Below are 15,091 nucleotides of genomic sequence, written 5' to 3'. Positions count from 1 at the left end.
AGCAAGAAGTAACATTTTTGAAGAGTATATGGTGGTGAAGAGTATTTCAGCTCTTGCTGCTGAAATTTGAAAGGAAAAGCAACTCAAACAACTACAATCTGAAAATATACCTCCACCTGGCTGGCATGTCCTGTTCCTTCTCAGGATTAGGAGTCACTAAGGCCTTGTCATTTTGCTGTTGAGATAAGTATTTGGGTAGTTGGTGATTTCCAGGAGTTACTGTTTTGTTTATATACCTCCCTGAAACATGGGATTGTTTCTGAGTCTTGGCTGGTGTGAATGTCACTAGGATGGGCTTTCAACTAGGGCACAGTGGTGGGGAAGGTGACTGTGAGAGAGGGAAGCACAGGCTCCTTCCATTTCCTGGGTCCAGTCCCACATCCCAGTGGGAGGGGCTGAGGTCAGCTGTCCAGCACCCACTACCCACACTCTGATCCCACACTGCCACCTGCTGGCTCCCTGCTGCCACTGTTCAAAGTGAACACGTCTGCCCTTCAAGAATGAGGACACTTCAGTCTCCCCCTTGGAAAGTCATTGCCCACAGACACTCGTAGTTGTAGATGAAACTTGTCATTTTGATCCTGGGCTTGTCTTCCACCCTTGGGATGTTCTATGAGGTTGAAAGCATTCAAGCATTCCATTTTCAGGACAAACCCCTTGCAGGCCAGCCTCTCTTTCCCACCCCTTATTTTTTATTGGTGCATGATAATTGTACATACGCAATGGTGGGATTCATTGTTACGTATTCACACATGCACCCCAAATAGCAGTATATTCCCCCTTCATGGTGATGGTGTCCAGTCACATGCTGACCTCAACCTGCACCATATATACTGACAGCCGTTCTGAACACAGGATCCCATGGATCCTCGTAACCACTGGGCTCTTGGCTCTCTCTGTCTCCTCCATCCAGGTATGTCCATAAATGACAGTACATTCAAGTTCCTTTGCACATTCTTACAAGGAAGCTGACATTTTTGCCAGGGGTCTAAGGGATAGGGACCAAGGAGAACATTCTAAGTACCTGGGCTTGGCCTGGACCTATCAAGGTCCCAAAGAAACAGAAGGTGAAGTGGCATCAAAGGGAGGGAGCAGGGCCAGAACCTCAATCAAGATATGGATCTGAGGGGCTGGTTAGAGAGGTGATCTCATGAAAATCAGATGGATGGGGCAGGGAAACAAGGAGAAGGAAGCCAAGGAGGAAGTTGTCAAGCAGGTACCTTTGTGAACTACGGAGTTCTGTCCAATATGGCAACTCTGAGAGACAGAGTGGATCACACCTCCACGTCAGCCTTCCCAAGGGGTGAGCGAGGTGAATCAGTCATACATCAGCTCTCAGCTGGTGTTGCTTGGTGGTGCTCTTTGGAGGATGTTGATTCTTGCCTTGTGCAGGTCAAGTGAATTCCTCTGGTCAGAGGTCTTCAGACAGAGGAGTTGCAGTTGCTGGCCAATGAAGCCATCGTGATGGGCAGCACAAGCTGCCACTGGGTCAGCATGAGTAGGCACAGTGAGTTCCCGGATCTCTGGACTGAGCACCAACAGCATCTGCCACATCTGAACAACAGACATCCCCCAAGAGAGGGAGGAAGGAGTTGATACAAAGTATGGCTGTCCACAGCCACCAAGGGGACCAATCACTGTCACCAGCCAAGCCTGCATACGAACCAAGTTCCGAGAGACGCTAGGGCACATCCGCTCCCAGGGAACTATCTCAGTTCCACTACTTGGGGTTTTGTACACATCTGCTCAGACGTTTTGGTGCCCACCCTAGAGTCCCTCAGTGCACACCCAGGTACCATCCCATGCTACCATCCTCACATTTAGGAGTTCCCATTCATGTCCACCTGCATGGTTGACCAGAGTCTGGGCATGAACAGTGGAAGGACAAGCAGCTTCGTCAGAGCAGCAAATCTTCCGTTCTGGGTTCTGCTGTACTTGATGTCACATCGCACCCCCCTGAGCCCAGGTGAGCCTCTGGAGCCTAGGACCCATTGCCCGAATCAGGTCTGGTACCTCTGGGTTTGGGGTTGGGTGTGCTTCTACCCCCTGGGCTACTGGGCCTGCCCAGCTTGTCTCCTGGGACTGCAGTTCTCCAGGCCTGTTGTCACAGCCTCAGCCACACTACAGCTGACCATTTTCACAGTGTGACTATGGGGAACCCAGGGCTTCTGTGGCACATGGCCCACCACCAGGGTTGAGGAGCAGATCATCTTTTGACAAGCTGTGAGCCCCATCATCCTCCCCCATTACTCAATCTCAAGAGACAGAAACCTAATTTGAATCTTCTTAAGCAAGAAAAGATACTTACTGGTTGGTGTAACTCGATGGTCCAAGTGATGATTCTAACTTCAGACGTGACTAGACCCAGAAAGTTCTAGAACATAGGCAGATGTGTTGTCTATTTGGGCTCTGCTTTCCCCTCTGTTGCCTTCATTCTCCCACTGGGACAATAGCTATAGAAGCCTCAAGTCTGAATTGATTGGTTTCTGATCCAAAGTGAAGAAAGACTCTCTCCCAAAAACAAATATCAAACCTCAAAGAAAACTGGTTGGCCTAGACTCATACTCATCCCTGAACCTCTGAATGGCTTGAGGTTGGGGCAGAGTCTCTGGTTGGCTGGGCCTGGGTCATATGCCCATTCTGGGAAGAGTGGCAGAGGGAAAACCAAATCAGTCTCTCCTGGAAAGGGTTTTCCGAGGAAAAGATGGAAAGAGGTTGGAAGGACTGGGCACAGCAGGCTCTGCCATGTTCCCTTTGTAAGGAGACAGATAGATGAGGATGGTGGTTGACATGTCCAAAGTCTACCCACCAGCTCTCAGTCTAAGTGACAGTACCAAGCCAGAGGTAGACAATGACCATAGGGTAATGAGTGCAGATGCTGGGGCAGGGGAAGGCAGGGAATCATTGCTGACCAGCACCCATAGCACAGAAAGGGGAGTCAGACTCAGCCTCCAGCAGGGCCTGAGAGCGCCCAACTCACTGGGCACCATCTTGAATCCATCCTGGCTCTTTCCCAAGATTTCCCTATTGTGGAGGAACAGAGCACTGAGACCAGAGGAACCTGGCTTCAATACTCACTAGGACAGGACTTTAGCCAGCTGGAAGAAACTAGCCAAACTCCACACTAAGGTTACTTTGTGACTTATGGACATGCAAGACTCACAAGAAATACACCCAGCCATAGTTTGGTTGTTACATAGCTTTGTTCCTGAAGAACAACACAAATCTGGACAAAACAAACATACAACGTATGGATCTATGAAACTGAACCTGAAGCCCCAGTCCAGACCCTGTCTTCTCCCCAAGGGCCATCTCCCCATCAGCTCCTGCCTCTCCTCCTCCCAGTCTCTCCCTTCCTGAACTGTTCCCAACTATCTGAGTAATCCCTCCCAGTTTGGGGGCCAAGTGTCAGGGCCAAGCTGGTTCCTCTCCAGGTAGTGGGACCAACACAGAGCCTAGCAAGCTGGCAGAGGTGTGTGAAATGGACATCTAGCAAGAATGTGCAGTTCCATTCTTAAGGAAATAGGTCCCTGCTGGTGTGTCACACAGACTTGATGACATAAGTGTTGACTCCCAGACCCGGGACTCCCTCCCAGGCAGCACCCACACACACACACACACACACACACACCTGCTCTCCTTGTGACTCCTGAGTTCCTAGGCTCTGCAGGGCTCCTGAGAGCTGTTGGGAGTGCGGGCTGAGACCCAGAGTTCTTCATCTCTGCTTCGGTCATCAGCTCATCCTGTGATCTGGGGTCAGACCCTTCCCTTCTCTGGACCTCAGGGCCCCCACCCTCCAGCAGTCCACGCCACAGCAGCCCTGCAGATCCTTTGTCCCACCTCCCCCCACCCACTCCACTGTCCACTTCAAAGCTAGTCACACTGGCAGGCAGAATAAACAGGTTCTCACTAAGCCCATCACTCCCTTGGTGGCTTAGAAAGTGTGAATAATGCAATTAACACCAGTCAGCAGCTGGAGGAGGCTGCAGTGGACTGGTGGGGAGGCTGGCACTGGAGAAGTGGGCTGGCTCAGACCCAGAGGGCAGGGAAGGCTGGATCTAGGCACCGTGCCTGGTGTTTTCACACTTGGTTTTGGCCGTGCTTTCAGAGATAGGGTGGCAGGTGGCAGAGGCATGATGAGGTCCCAATGAGCTGAGAACTAAGATGTGTGATTAAACCAATACGTAACCAATAGCAATAGAAAAATTACGAAAGACAGGAAAAGGATTGATTTGAGAGTGCCAACTTGTGAAATTTGGGCTATTAACAAGGAAAAGATGAAGGCCGTTCCAGTCCTCACTGCAGGGAGAAAATCTGCCTGGGACCAAGGAATTAAAGAGAGAAAGAGATTTGAGATGCTTTCGTTTATAGTCTGACCCTCCCAGACCTGACACTTCATAGCCTTCAAGACAACTGTCGGGCCCAGAACCCTGCCACTCTCACCTACAGAATTTTTGGTATCATGGACAAGGCATGGCTTTGGTCTCAGCCTGGGTCCACTTCCAAAGATGTCCACACCCTAATCCCAAGAATTTATGAACATGAACATGTTACCTAACATGGCAAAAGGGACTTTTCAAATGTGATTAAGTTAATGACCTCAGGATGAAGCAACTTAGATTATCCAGTAGCTCCGATACAGTCACAAGTCCTGGGAGAGGGAAGCAAGAGGGCTGAAGAGAAGGTACGAGAAGAACAGAAGCAGAATGAGGAGAGATGAAAGATTAAAGACGCTCACCTGCTAGTGTCTGAAGATGGAGTGAGGGGGCTGATCTATCCATTTTCTGCTGCTATTGCCTGATACCACAGGCAAATTTCTAGAGAATAAAAGTGTACTAGTTCATGGTTCTGAAGGTTGAAAGTCCCAAGGGAGGGACCACATCTGGGGAGGGGCTTTCTTGCTGGTGGGGACTCTAGAATCTCGAGGTGGTACAGGGAATCACATGATGAGAGGGCACTTACAAGGACAAAGTCAAACTGACCCTACAACAGACCCACTCACAAAATAACCTATGGCTCATTAAAAACTATTGCATGGATGGATTAATCCACTCAGGAAGGCAGAGTCCTCATGATTAATCACCTCTTAAAGGTCCACCTGGTCCCACCTCTTAATGCTTCACAATAGGGATTCCTTTTCAGCATGAGTTTTAGTGGGAACATTGAAACCATAGAGGAGCCACAAGCCAAGGAATACAGGTGGCCACTAGAAGTTGGAAAGTGACAAGAAATGGCGTCTGCCTGAGAATCTCCAAAAGAAAGCAGCCCAGTGAAGACTGATTTTGGACTTTGACCTCAAGACTTATAAAATAATAAATTTTATGTACTTTTAAGCCATCACACCTGTTACATCACACCTGTTACAGCAGCAATTGGAAGCTAATACACTTGGGCTCCAGTCCTGGCTCTTGCGCTCTCTGCCTCAGTCTCCTTTGCAAAAAGGAGGAAGGAGGACTTGAATAAGCAATGGACAGAGGTTTCTTCAGCAATGGCTGGCCCTGGCCACGATGATGCCAACCTCTCCCCACCCTCTCACACTGGCCTGCTCTGGACCTGTCTTCAGTTCAAGGTGGGGTACAGGGGGAAACCAAATGGTGGACTGGTGTGAACCTGGATTGGCTGCCTATCCTTTCTAAGTTCAGATCGGATGAGCTAATGTGTATGAAAGGGCAGTACTCAGTATTAGACACAGACTGACTCATCCAGACCAATCCATGAGAGGGAGAGTTAAAGGTCTGCACAGGGAGCGTCCTGGTACAACTCAATGGGGGATCCATTTTCAAGTCCAACTGCAATTGGGAAATAACACCAACTAAAGGGAGGTGAACTGCCCTGGTCGCTAAGTTCAGAAAACTTTGCAGGGGAGCTGGGGGCAGGGAACAAAGAGACCCCAGGCATGATGAGCCCAGGTCTGAGGCAGTCCAAGCCCAAGTGCCCAGATAGTCCTGCCCTTCCTGGTGACAGGAGGCACAGGAGCCCAGCAGAGTCTCATAGAAAGCAAACAGGTGCAAGGACCATGTCTGGGGCCGAGGATACAGCTCAGTGGTAGACTGCTAACACTTACCTAGCAAGCGTGAGGCCCTGAATTGATCCCTAGCACTGGGAGAAGAAGGAGGAGGAGGAGGAAACAGAAGAAAAGGTCACAGCCAGCTCCCACTGGGAGCTCAGTTCTCCTGCCTATGAGCCAACTGAGAGCAAGGACTTTACCTCATTGTCTTCTGAAGCCTGAAGCCTCCAGGCCAGCGGGATGAGCCACAGGCTGGCTACTCAAGGACAGCACTTCTCCACACACTGGGTGAAGCTATTTAAAAAGGAAGCCAGGATCCAAGATGCCAGGAAATTCTGCATGCGTTGCTCCCTCCTAGAAGTTCACAACCCAGCTGGCCTGACACTTAACCCAAGGAGACCTGAAGAGGCTAGAGGGACCTTCCTTGTTTAGCCATCTGTTCCCAAGCTTATTTGACTACAGGAAATTTTTACTCACAGAAGACTGTTGAAGAAGTCCAAACAAGTAAAGCACACTTTAAGACACGCTGACCCAGGTGGAGTGAAGAGTCATTGAAAATGAGTGAATTGACTCATTAATTATTGGATGTGAGGAAGGGAGGGAGGGAGGTGATGGGGGGGGAGGGAAATTGGGGAGGGGACTGTCTCAGTCTGGATCTCCCCTCAAAGCAGTCACAGGATTTGGGTGTGAGCAGCTCATTTGGGAGGTGATCCCAGGATGGCAGAGAAGGGAGGAGAGCTGACTAAGGGTGCATGCATGAGTCGTCCCTACTATGGGCCAGTCCCACTAGGGACTCTCTGAGAGTCATGCAGAACACATCACCAAGGGGAAGGAAGCCAGGGCTTCCACCACCCATAAACTCTCTCGAACTCTCACCCCACTTGTCCTTGGCTGACTGAGTCTTGCCCCTCGCCTGTTAGCTCCCTGGCACTTCCACCTGCTCCACTTGCCAGCAGAGATCATTCCTGCAGCCGAGAGTCTCAAGCATGGACATGAGGAGGCTTAGCAGGCACCCCCCAGAGCTGCCTGGGGGACACAGTGGTTGCAGCATGGTGTGGAGGATGCAAGCGTTCAGAGCCCGGCTCTCCTTGCATTTGTTTTGGGGTCAAGGTGAGGACACAGACTGATCCAGGCCCTGCTTTACTGGGAGGGGATGGGGACAGGCTGAGTACAGGCCCAGGGACTCTCAGATTGGATGGCAGCCCTCCATCTGAGTGACAAGCAGTGCCAGGTGGACTATGCACAGCTTTCTCTTTTGCCCCTCCATTCCTCCAAGTGTCCTGCCTGGGCTGACCTGGGGAGACCCATGGCACCTCCTCTCCCCACCTCTATCCCTCAGAGTCACCATGAGAATGCTTCTGATACGTGTGCCCCCATCAGCCACTACCAGAAGAAGGCAGGAGGACTGGCTAGGGTCTGCAGGCAAGGGGTCTCACCCACTGGGCCAGATGGCTCCTGCATTGGCGGGGGGTGGCTCTTCCTTGGCTTTGTCTCCCAGAGGAAGTGACTCCTACTCTGGACAGCTGCTGCTGGGGGTTCCCATTCCTGCTCCCCAGGTCTGCCCCTGTGCACATCAGAGCTCTGTGCAGGTGCTGAAGTTCCTGGAGTTGGTCTCTGTCAACCTGCTTGTTTCCCTGGAGGAAGGAAATCAGGACCTGAAGGCAGGCACCACCATGCCCCTGAGCAAGGGTGTCTGAGGTAGGGCTGGGGCTCTGCCTTCAGGGAAGCAGCCTGCCTATCAGACCCACCCACTTTGGTCCCACTTGACAGTGGGAAAAACTGAGGACTGAAGAGGTAATGCCACTTGTGTGTAGTCAACAGCTAGTAAGTGGCATGAAGCCTCCTAACCGCTAGATGACAGAACAAGATGTCAGAGCCTGTCTGCAGAGGAAGAGGCAAGGGGCTCATAATAACTGGGGGAGGGATCTGGCTTTAGAAGGATGCTAGAGAGCTGTCCTCTCTTCCATCGCTAGCCCTGACTGCTGGGCCAGGGGCCAGATGCCTGGGAATGACCCCAGCTCAGTTATTCTTGCTGCACGACTTAAGAAGGTCCTGTGGTGTCTGGGCCTCAGTGCACCCCTCTGTGAGATGGGACAGGATAACACAATCATGTACCAGGCTTCCCTTTGGCTAAATGCTATTCTTACCCCCCTGCTTCCCAAGAGCCCTAGTGTTCCTTTGGTCCTGCCTGGCCTGGCCCACCTTGGCCACTCTGCTAAACCTGTCACATCTCTAACAAACACCCTTCTTTGTTCCAGATGTACACTGGGAGCTTAACCTACTGAGTAAAACACACTGGACTCCATTCAGGAGTCCACAGCCACATGGAAACCAAGTTTCCACTGGTCCAGGCCACCAGGAAACAGGATGCCAGGATGATGGTGTTTGAGGTCTTCCTGGCCAAAGTCCCATATGAGGTCCTTCTCGGAAGCCAGGCAAGCAGTTTCTCAGGCCAGACAGAGAAACTAGCCAAACCAATGGCAGGCAAAGCCCAGAGAGAAGGTTGGTGGAGGCCCGCAACTGCCTTGAAGGGGTTGGACAAAGCTGGGTTCCAGGGGCTGCAGAAAGGCCTCTCCGCAGAGGCAGAGGCTGACAAGGCCCTGGCCAAGGGCACTGACAAGCAGACATCTCTTCCAGTGGCTCTGAGCCTGTCTGAGGTCTTATTAAGCCCTGAAGTCACTTTCAATGGCCTCCCAGTCCCCTCAGACCTCTAGCACCCTGGACTCAGAGTTCCTCAGCCTCCAGCTACCTTGTTCTGCACCAGACACCCTTGTTACTCAAGGACATTTTCCTGAGCAGCCTGAAGGAAAACCAATTTCAGAACCCAACACTGTCCCCAGGTCTTCCTCTTCGGCTGCCCCCTCAGTAGCAGCAGTGAACAACCTCTTCTCCCTGAAGCAGCTCCTGAGAGCACAGGGTCACCATCCCCAGCCAACTCTGCCCGACACCAGGCCCTCAACCTGCAGGGGTCCTCAGACCCAGAGCCAGCACAGCTGGAGCTGGCCCACCACACACACCTCACTCCTCCAAGTGCCTTCTCTGGGATGAATGGGCTCCACGAGCACCTCCCCCACCTTCCAGGACCCCAACTCTATCAGCACCTGGCGACTTCCCAAGTCCTGGGGTTGAGAATGGACAAGTAGAGCCTCCTATGGAGCCAGAGCCAGATGGTGATGGTGGCAGCCCAGATAGTAGGGTCACTCAGCTCTGGCCCCGCCTCATGTATGAGAGCCCCCAGCACAAACTGTGTGTCCTGTGGGGGCTCAGAGATACCGGTTCCCATCTGAAGATACCACTAAGGTGACATCTGAGGGTGTCACCCCTGGACGTTACAGTGGCGGACACCCTGAGTAAGCAGGTTGCTCTGACCATGATGTCTGCCAGGAAGGTGACTAGATGGAGGTGGTAGCTCTGGCACCAGGATTGGGAAGAAAAAAGGGGGCCAAACCCATAGTTTATCAAGCAAAGGGACAGATCTGTTAACCCCAGTTGGTCTCAAACCCCTGCACTGCCACTTACTGACTGTGACCTTGGGCAATTCACTCAACATTCCTGAGCTCCCTCTCCTCATCTGTAACCAAAGTAAGGTCAGACCCCCAACAGGAGGCGGGGAAGAGTTAGCGGCAGCATGCGCACAGTGCCCACCAATGCCTGACCCAGGGAAGGGCCCCTGAAGGGGCTTCCTGTCCCCTCCACATCCCAGCTCCTCCCCATCCTGCAGCTTCCCTCAGCACTTACACCCACTTCACCTCAGTGCAGAGGAAGCTGAGAGGCAGAGACAGTCAGACATGGAGTGTGCCCTTCACCCACTTAGGGCCCCTGCTGGCCTCCCTTTACTCCCGGCTTCCTTCTGGCTAACACAAGAAATAACCAGAGGGGAGCTCAGGGTCAGCTCTCCTGCCTGCTCTCCATTCAGGGCCAGGTGCTCTGCTCATCTGGACTGCAGGAGCCAAGGTTGAGTCTTGAGTGGGGACGCCCCTGCTGCCCCCAGATATGCACCCATTACACTCACACATGCACACGAGTGGGTACAACTCAGGCCAGGCACCGGCACATACCCTCAGGCATTCCATCTCGGGGTCCCAACAGAGAGCCCTCCTCTAGCCCAGACCTTCTCTGCCACAGAAGTAGTACACAGTGTGGCACTGGCCCAGGATGGCTACTCAGTTTCCCACCTGTGAAATGAGGAGATGGCCCCTGCCTACTGGGGCTGTGGTGAGCAATAAAGTTATATAAGTGAAGGCCCCCTCGGGGAACCTAGTAAGCACTTAATTTGCAATCTGCCTTGCTCTCCCTGGAACTGAGCATATGACCACATCACTTTCAGTTCCCTTAGACCAAAGGGGAACCCAGTGTGGTGGGGCACGCCTGTAGTACCAGTGACTCACTCAAGAGGCTGAGGCAGGAGGTTCACGAGTTCAAACCCAGCCTCAGCAACTTAGCAAGGCCCTAAGCAATTTAGTGAGATCCTGTCTCAAAACTAAAAATAAAAAGGACTGAGGAAATTGCTCAGTGGTTAAGCACCCCTGGGTTCAATCTCCAGTTCTGAAAAAAAAAAAAAAAAAAATGACCAAGGGGGACTTCAGGCAGGAAGGATTTGAGGAGCATTGGCCCCATCTCCATCCTAGACAGAGAGCAGTCCTTTAACCCCTCGTGGGCTTGTTGAGAACCCAATCAAGAAGCTGTGTGCACTGGGGGCAAGAGGGACATGGTAATCATCTATCCATCCACCGGCCCATCCCAGTCACTCAGCATAGCACCCAGCAATCCACAGTGAAGCTGGCCAGCTGTCAGTGTCTGGGTACTGGGGGAGGGGAGAATAAGGGAGCCAGATCCCAGCCACAAACTTCCACTCAGGGGAAGGGAACATCAGGAAGAAGCAAGACTGGAGGCAACTCAGGAGAAGGAATGGGGAGATAGGCTGAACCTACCCAGGAAGCATGGCAACCACTCCAGGGAATGGTCCCCAGGGCACCTTGACCTGCAGCCTGGGAGAGAAACCTGGGTCAAGGATTCCAGGGGCAAAAAGGCAAGCTAATTATTTTTCTTTAATCATTGAACATTATTCATTCTTTTCTGGCCATTAAAATAATAAGCATCTTTCTCCCTAAATCTAAACAGAACTTTTGCTTCTCCCCAGTAAGCCTGCTCCTCACCCACTGGCATTCCTTGTCCAGGGAAATGACCCACCAGCCACTCACTAGTTAAAGCTCCATGTAGAATTCATTCCTCTTTTTGCTTCTTTCTTCCTCTTTTTCTCACGTACCTCATCCAAACCCTAGCTCTCTTTCATAACAATCCAAATATGACCATGGCCCTCCTCCTTCCAGTGACTACAATTCATCCAAGCTAACATCACCTCTCAGCCCAGTCCCTGGAGGACGCTGGCCTCCTGCCTGGCTCTGCCCTCATTTTCTGGGCTCCCTCAGCTGCCAGAGAATTCTATTAAAACCTAAGTCCCATCACAACTCTCATCTGCTCAGTTTCCTCCAGGGGCGCCCAAGGCCATACCAAGCCCTACAGGCGGGTCCTTCACTTCCCCTCTGACCTCATCTCCTGCCCCTTTGCCCTTGTCACTGCAGCCAAGCCACTCTGGCTTCTTCTAAGTTCTGGAACATGCTAGACCTGACCCTGCCTCAAAGCCTCTACATAGGCTGTTCCCTCTGCCCTCTCCCCCACCCGTGTTCTCTTTTGTAATTCACATGACCTGAAATATCTCCTCAGAGAGGTCTTTTATGACCAACCATATCTCTGTCACCTCAACTCAGTTTAATTTTCTGAACAAAGATTTTTTTAAATGTATTCAATGTTCATTTCCTCCACTGGATAAGTTCCATGAAAGATAAACTTCATCTTGTCTCACTTACCACTCTTTCCAAGGGGCAACACACTGTCACATGAGAAGAAAACTTAAAGTACATAAGATGAAAACAAAAAAAAAAAATTACTTTCCACCCAAGATACCCAGTGTTACTGCACTCCAGTCTTAGAAACACACACACACACAAAGTAATATTTATGTTGTGTTCTTCTTGTATTTCTCAAAGAGTTATTTTAACATATCTTTTTTAAAAAGTTGTAAAATTGTACAAATTCTTTATGTCCCCTCCTCTGCTTCCTCTGAAGTTCTCATCTTATGGAATCATAGTATAATGATCAAGAACATTGATCAATGGTGGATACAATATTATCCACTGCACTACAAACCTTATTCAGATTTCACCAGTATTCAGTCAACATCCTTCCTCCACCCAGGAGCCTCTCCAGATCCCCCACTGCATTTGTTCATCTTCCTTGTCTCCTCCAGTCTGTAGGAGTTGCTGAGGATTTTCCTTGTCTACCATGACCCTGCTATTTCCATCAGCTGTTTTTATCAGCTACTTCCGTGATTTCATTTTTTACTTCATCAGGTACTTCCATGATTTCATTCCTAAACTTTGGATTCCTAACCATTAGGTATGGCATCTATTTTTGTCTTTTTTCAAATGGTTACCGTCACCTCAGAACCACTCATTAGAGTCCAGTTTACCCCACTGACTTGAAATGCCACCATCATCATATACTAGATTTCCACCTGTACTCGGGTTCTATTTCTAGGTTCTCTGTCCTACTCCACTGTTCTATTTATCTATTCATGTGCCAGCATCACGGTTTTAATTGCTGAGGTTTTACATTATGGTTTTTCTTTTTCATTGGTTTCACAATGATTTCTGCATGGTTTTCTTTTTTCTATATGACTTTAGTATAAAACGTCTAACTTTATAAAATAGTTTGGGGTGCTTTCATTAAGATTGTATTGAATTTATAATTAGCATAGGAAGAATTAACATATTTATGTTAGGTCATCCTATCCAAGAATGAATAAGGTTTATTCACGTCTTATTTAGATCTTTCAGGAGTATTCTGGCAGTCTTCTCGTATGGTTTCTTAATAAGGCTATTCCAAAGTAGTTAATTGTCTTTGTTGCTATTTTAAATAGGATTTCACCAGTACAACCTGTTCATTGCTTTTGGGTGTCAATTTTATATACTTCTACCTCACTGGGGGAAAAAAAAATGTTTTTTCACTGAAGTTTTTTTGTTTGGGTTAGTTTGATCATGGATTCCGGGGCATACTAGCATAGTGGAGTTAATTCTGTACCTCACCAGATGCAGGCACTGAGGTTCCTGCCTTCATATGAGGTTTTCTCAGCTATTTCCAGCTGAGGCAGCGGTGAGGAGCTCAACTGCATGCCTTTAGGGAATCAGGCTGTGGCTGTGATGCTCACCTGTGACAGAGGATTTAGCAAAATGGCAGGTAAGGATGCAGATGTTTCCCCCATCACCCTGACAAGAAGCATGTTTTGAAAACATAAACACAGCATCCATTGCCTTGGCTTGTGGAGTACTCCACCAAAGACATCCCCCTCCAATTTTCCAGTGAAAACATAAGAAAGGCTGGTTGCCTCTGCCGCCAAGTACAGAGTAGGGGAAGGGGCCGGAAGGAGCCAGGCAGACCATCTCTCCCCTTCATTTAACTTACCTCTTCCTAGTCTGTGCGGCCCTACTCCCTGCAAAGGAGGAAATAGAATCCCAGTGTCCAGGGGTGGAAACAGGACCAGTGAAGCAAGGTGACCTGCCCAAGGTCTCAGAGCCAATAACCAGAGAAACTGGGATTGCAGCCCCTGTTCTGACCCCAAAGCTGAGGCACCAGCCACAAAGTCAAGTGGCTCTCAAAAGGTGAGATTCATTGTTCACTGCTCATTTTTCTATGCATTTCCTAAAATGAGTCTGGAACTGTCAAGTTCTGCCCATCCTTGACTACAGATAAATTTGCTCTGTGAATGAGTAAAAGGGCAGGGTGTAAGGTCACTGAGGTGCCATGGAGAGGGAGGTCTGCCAAGAAATGTGACATCAGACTAGACAACCATCAGTTTACTGTATAAGGAATCCCAGGGCCTTTTTAGTACAAAAAGGTGTCAGCCGCCATGGACTGAGAAGCAACCCCAGCTCTGCCAGCCCTCCTCTCATGCTCTAGAACGTAGGTGTTGGGATCAGAGTCTCTGGAAAATGGGAATATTTTTCAAAAAGAAAAGGAATGTCAGTTTCTTGTCCCATGGTCTGTAACTGCAGAAAGGTCATGAGGCACTTTTCAGAGGGACAGCCCCAAAGGTCAGGCTCAGTCAGGCCAGGTTAGGAACAGGTCAGTTGAGATGTTCCCTGATTGATGAGCGAGGGTATGCATCCATGCTGCCAGGAAGGGAAATGTCCGCTACTGTGGTTAACAAATCCGTTAACTGCCTTGTGGCCTAGTTGTTGCAAGGACATGAGCTGAACTCACTTGCTACACAACAGGCCCTAGTCCAGGGCCTCACAACAACCCTGAGCAGCAATGCTCCCACTTGACAGGTAAGATAACCAGGGCTCAGGGTGAAGGGCAGGCATGCTAAGGTTTCCTTGAATTCCTGGATGTCCAATTCTACAGAGTGTAAAGCTAGAGAGGTGGTTCTCAAAGGGGAGGTTCCTGGACCAGCAGGCTCAAAGTCATCTGTAAAGTTGCTGGAGAACAAGTTCTCAGGTCCATCCCTGATGAACTGAGCTAGAAACTGGGAAGGTGGGGCCCTCCTTTGACTGGGATGTTCCAAAGTTTGAGAACCACTGAGCTAGTGATCCCAATAGCCTAGTCTGGAATGCACTCGTCTTGAAGAAGTAAGAGTTGAGATACATAGAAATTCAAAACAGCTTCTGTGAAGAGCAGTAAATGCCAACACTTTCTGGATTCCATGAGATGGGCTTTATGTTCACTTCTGTTTAATGACAGCTTTGGCCAAGCTCCCAGCTTAAAGATAGCAGAGGAACACAAAACTCTCTCCAGTCTCAGGAGTCATGGGGTTGGTGTTATTTGGGGGTGAGGGGGTCCTGTGCCAGCAGTGAGCAATCCTGAGCCACAGCACAGACAGCCGGGCAAGTTTCAAGAGCCCATCAATTATTTTAATAACTAACTCTTCAGCGTGGACAGGTCAAGGGGATGAATGTTATGCATTTCATGTACATTTGAAATCTGAAGTAAGCATCCACACTGACCCCAGGGCTCAAGGAAAACAGA

The sequence above is a fragment of the Sciurus carolinensis genome, chromosome 16 (assembly GCF_902686445.1).
Source record: "Sciurus carolinensis chromosome 16, mSciCar1.2, whole genome shotgun sequence".
NCBI classification, from domain to species: Eukaryota; Metazoa; Chordata; class Mammalia; order Rodentia; family Sciuridae; genus Sciurus; species Sciurus carolinensis.
The sequence above is the reverse complement of the archived record's forward strand: the minus strand, read 5'-3'. Positions refer to the sequence as shown.